This window comes from Amblyomma americanum, chromosome 9 (genome assembly GCF_052857255.1).
Source record: "Amblyomma americanum isolate KBUSLIRL-KWMA chromosome 9, ASM5285725v1, whole genome shotgun sequence".
NCBI classification, from domain to species: Eukaryota; Metazoa; Arthropoda; class Arachnida; order Ixodida; family Ixodidae; genus Amblyomma; species Amblyomma americanum.
Genome location: NC_135505.1, coordinates 77,565,281 through 77,570,649, shown reverse-complemented (window position 1 = coordinate 77,570,649; position 5,369 = coordinate 77,565,281). Strand labels below are relative to the sequence as shown.

The following is a 5,369-nucleotide window of genomic DNA, read 5'->3' as shown; positions in this document are numbered from 1 at the left end:
GGTTTCGCTAAGGAAAATGGCCGTCCTTCGTCGCATTTTCGTAAGCCGGATTCTAAAGTAATTGTCCTACTAAAAACCAATTATAAAAAAATTGCCAAATTATGTTTGCATTTTAATTTTTGAATTTTAAATCAAGATAGGTGTTTAGAGGTTAAAAAGAGACTTTACTTTCATACGAAACCTTTCAGTCTAAGCAACAGTTTCTCCCGTCACCGCCGTTAGAGCACTGATCAGTGTGTTGAACAGCAGAGGAAGCTGGCATTTGCGAGTGGTATGGTAAGTAATTAATATTCTTTATCGCTATTACCAGAGCGTCCTTTGGCCCTGTCTTAGCGCGTGCGTAGTTTGCGGCCCGGGAACCTGCCGTACCGGGCGCACCGCCTAACGGTCGGCTCACACACACGTCGGAGTCGGGTGCCTTTTCAAAGTTCGCAAACCTCCCAAGAACCGTCTGAGCGCTCCGCAGTCGGACCCGATCCGAAAGTCTTCGCCCCCTTTAACTTCTGCTTCGGGCCTTCGTCGAAGTAAAATCTTGATCGCTGGTCATCGTTCGTGTTTTAAAGTGTAGACGTCGGTGGTCGTTGTAGCAGTTACGTTTCGACGGAAGAGTGGAACCGACCTGCTGATCGGAGCTCCTGCTTCGACCTGCACGGCGCGCTACCACGAAAACAAGACGGCCACTTGCGTTCGTCTTGCCCAATTCTGTGGGACACGTGACGGTGGTTCGGGTACCCCCCTCCCGTTACTTTTTAGCAAGGGGGGTCTTGGGCCCAAAAGTCTGCCCACGCGTGTGAGTCGATGTAGCAACCGCTACTACCGAGTTCTTGTTTGTACTACGACATGGACACACTCGTGTGTAGTCACTGAACGAAACAGCAGCAACGAGCGGCAACCGTTCCATTTTTGCGTCACCCCGACAGACTTCTCTCCTTTTGGAGGGGCGGGGGGGGGCTCCCAGTCTTTGCACCGTCTACAATACACTCGGGGACCTAATTACATCTAGCGGGTTGGGGGAGGCAGAAACGCAGGCGGGCGCGCGGTGTTTCTTGTGCTTTTAGTGAAGCCGGCCGCGAGTTTCCAATGCGCGGTGTAGGCCCGCACCCCCCTCGCCGTCTCTTAATCGTGTGCGGCTGTGCTTCTTTTATTTTTTTTTTCTTCCAGGGAAGAAAAAGATTCGAAAGTATGTGGGTTAGTCGACGCTGGTACGTGCGCTGCCCGCGCTAGCTTTCGTCTGCGTTACGACGGTCTACTCGCCGCATGTTGGCTTCTTTTTTTCGTGCGCGTTGGCTGGGGTGCACCCAACTGCAAGCACTTGCTGTCGCCGTCGTTGAGGAAGTGACGGCGAACAACAAAAAAGTGGCCGTGAGGGTACGCGTGTTCCTACAGGCTTCCTGCGCCCCTCAACTCCGATTTTTCCAACTTTTGACGCGCCAGGCGTGCCCCCGCGAGCCGTGGGATGTTGTTTACGCCTAGGAAAGAGTGCCGCTTGCGTCAACAGGGCCCGCGAATGTGCGACGGAAGCTAGCTAGCAGCTCGTGTTTTCGTGTAGCTGTTTAGGTCGATACCCCACCCCCCTTCTTGAGGGGCACGCATCAGCTGTGCCGCTCTTTCAGCGAGCTCCTCGGACAAAGCGTGGGAGGGCATTCACTCTGGCGGAATTGCCGGAGCAGCGCTCGCACTGTCATCTGCACCGTTTGTTGTATTTGTTGTTTAGAATTGCCACTGGCTGGTTGAAAAGTATGAACTGTATGTTGTCAACAAGAAGTGCGCTCATATTTTCCGTAAGCGCCTGGAAATCTCAGATCAGCTCTTTCGGGATGCCTTACTCAAAGCAAATTGGATAAGTCCTCCACTCCTTGTATTAGTAAGGCAATGTAGTTTTATAGCACTTCTTGAATTGTGCCTTCTATTCAGCGGCCTATCACCACTAAAACACATCTCGCATAGAAACATGTTGACTGTGGATGTCAAGGTTTCCGTTCTAGGAATACTTCAGCCAGTATATCCCCGATGTCCATGAAATCTTTTGTTAACTGCAAATAAGGGGAATCTAGTTTCGAGTAGCACTTGCAGTCTGCTATCAACATTACCGCACTGTGTGTAAGAACTGTTGCATAGAATTTGGCATGCTGCCAAATCGAACCGAGTGTGTTTTCCTTTAAAGGTATTCCTGCATGCTGGGTGTGTTATCTCTGGCACTTGAATCTTTTCAGGTAGGATGGGAAGTTTTGCCCATCAACCACTAACTAAACTTTTGAGCCTTGTTTCATAGTTCCTTTTTACGTTGCATGCAAATTTTAGTTATCATTCAACTCTTCGGGCATTGACCAGTTTAAATGCAAGGGGCCAGTACATGGTCAGAGTTGCTTCTGATTGATGCATTTGGCCTCCTAGCCATCAAGCTTCACTAGGCGTGGACAAAGCATTGTACTTTACAGATGTTGCTATGGTACCTTATGGGAACGTTGTGGGACAATTGAAGTCAGCCTGTATTGATAGGCTACGGTGTTTTAATGGCAAAGAGGCGACTCCCACCAAAAAAGGGAGCTTTTATAAGCTAGAAAAGAGCAATAAAACAAACTACAGGTGTCGCCATCATCCACCAATTTAACAAGTAAACCGCTTGAGCCGACACCAAATCTCAGAGTCTGTGCTAGAGCCCCATTCACTTCAAGCGACGAAAGCTAGTCGTTTTCGATGTGCACGCCGTGTTTGGATGAAGAGAGGGGGGGATTTTAAATACCAATTTCTCAGCTGGGAATGGGTTTTTTAATGCCAAACAAACATTAACATACCCATAGGGAGGCAGAGGACTAATTGTTACAATGAACAATAATTAGATGGAGTTGTTGATTGTTGGTTTCGTTTATTTGGTTGAACGTCCCAAAGCGACTCAGGCTATGAGGAACGCCGTAGTGAAGGGCTCCGGAAATTTCGACCACCTGGGGTTCTTTAACGTGCACTGACATCGCACAGTACACGGGCCTCTAGAATTTCGCCTTCGTCGAAATTCGACCATCGCGGCCGGGATTGAACCTGTGTCTTTCGGGTTAGCAGCTGAGCCCCATAACCACTCAGCCACCGCGGCGGCTAGTTGTCGATTGTGTTCCTTTGAAAGCAGTGTAGAAGTTTTTATTGCAGCTTTATACCAATTCAGTATGATATTATGTTCCTAGTTAATGGCCAATTAGATAACCTTACGGCTTTTTTTATGGCTGTTATGATACTTTCGGTTGTTTTAAGAAAACGGAGGGTGTCTTCTTTTATTGCATTCTGTTTTCCTAACAGTGACATACAGTTGTTTTTGCTCACAATCCAGAAATGCGTGTTGTTGCTGCAGGTGCATGGCATTTGCACTGAAGCCGTAACTGGTCAAACACGAGCTCTCCAAAGCAATCTAGAGAAAGTAAATATTCCGCCCAAAGATGGCTCAAAAATGGTCGAGAGTAAACTAACCAAGAAGTGGCAGTTCACATGGGATGACGAAATCAGCAAGCTGCACCTGGTAGAGCTGATCCTTTACAAATGGAAGTCGTGTCAACACCAAGGCTTCTTATTGAAGTCATCTTGTGTCTCCTTCGCATTGGACGTAGGCATCTTACCCACAACTTCATACTAAAGAAACAAGAAAATCCTCTTTGTGAATGTGGTGACAGTAAATCATATTTTATTTCCATGCTGAGAACTAAACTAAGAAAAAGCATTTCACAGTATTTTACGACAAATGCTTTCCTTTCCAGCTCAGCTTGCCCTTAGGAGAGAATTCAACAGTAGACTTAACACGTGTAGTTGGATTCCTAAAAGAAGGAAATCTCGTCGGAAAATTGTATTTTTGTTTTAAGAACTAGTTGTCTGCCAGCACAACAGTAAGGTCTTACCAACCCTGTGTTTGGCGCATCATAGCCACAGCTGCTTATGCGCCATAAATCTCAACACACACAGATGCAGATGTTTATTTTACGTAGCTGGAAGGCAGTCGGTCTGTGTAAAATTTTTGCCTACTGGAGTGTGCATGGAAAGGAGTATGAAAACCAAGTTTCCAGGTTCTTCTCGTCGTTCTTTTTGCTGACAGTGGTCCATAGGGTTTTAGGAAGGAACAGGAAAGTTACACCTGAGTATGCTTTAAGTAATTCTATTACGGTACAGGTTTTTATCGGAGTTTGTTTCTGCTTGCTTTGACGTCAAAGGACAGTTCACAAGATATGTGTCCTCAAAGAACAGTGCCACCTTTGCTGCTCTGTCAACTGTTATGAGTGGATGGGTTTTTTGGAGGTTTTGTCTGGTGTCCATTGGGGCTGTAAGCCTAAAAACATAACTGTAGGGAATGAAAAAAAAAATGCTTTACATGATGCACAAATTCCCGAAAAAACCGCACTGAGGCATTTTTGCTCTACTGCTACCATTCCTAATGCTCTGCATGCTTTGATCATCAAAAAAGCATACCCCAAAAATAACTCCTTTTACATAGAAAATAAGAAAAAAGTGCAGACACAGTTGTGAAGCTTTTAGTTGCCATGTGAATATGAACTGCTCACTGATCATTATCAAATTTGCATATTTATTTTTGAACCTTGTGGTTTCAGCTTTTATGTATTTTGTGCTTTATAAACGCTTAAGTCATTTATTTCGCATTTACTGTGGCATCTGCACAAGCTAAAACTTTGATGGCGACCGCTGAGAAGATTGCTTGAAGTTAAGGCTAACATGAATCGGTTACAGGCTTTTGTTTTATTTCAAAGTTTGAAATATTTAGTGATCCTAAGTTGATGAAAGGGTTTGAATTATCGTTCCGTTTGTATTCCCCACATTGAAGAGGTTTGAGTCTCCTTGTTTTACACATCGCTGACAAAGATTAGACTGCCGTAAGTGCTTTGTTTGCACATGTGATGTCCATTCAGTCGCACCTATCGTTCATTATTTTTACACGGGTGAAGAATATGAAACGACTGTCAGCAGGATTTCTTTTTTGGAGACGTGCGTTACAGCTACCATTCTGTGAAATGCGAGTGCTTTCTCATTGCCCTTATCTCTGATGTCACATAATCATATTATTTCTGTTTACTGTAAGGGGCAAGTTATCTGCTGTATGCTGTGCGCTGCAGCTAGCTATTTTGCCTGCAGAAGATAAGGATCGTGTGTACTCAATTCTGAAATGCTTGGCATTGTTCACAAATGACGTGAGGTAGTTACTCAGGAACCTCTGTCATTTATAATGTGCGGTCTTCCGGGAAGCTATGGTGTTTCTAAAGGGGCATTTGAGGGCAAATGGAATGTTGGCCCATGTGTATTGATTAGCATGTTTTAATTGCAGAGAGATTATTTTCACTGAAAACAGAGCTTTTATTGGCTAGAAGAGTACAAAAAGAAAG

The 5,369-nt window shown here is 45.1% G+C and overlaps 1 protein-coding gene across 1 annotated transcript in view; it reads left to right on the top strand.

Annotated features, from left to right (window-relative positions):
• Window positions 1–169: 169 nt before the first annotated feature.
• Window positions 170–5,369, top strand: part of mri (BTB/POZ domain-containing protein mrityu) — a gene marked incomplete at its 3' end in the record, with an annotated part of 152,245 nt that continues 147,045 nt past the window's right edge. The window contains 1 exon segment of the mRNA XM_077638520.1: window positions 170–276.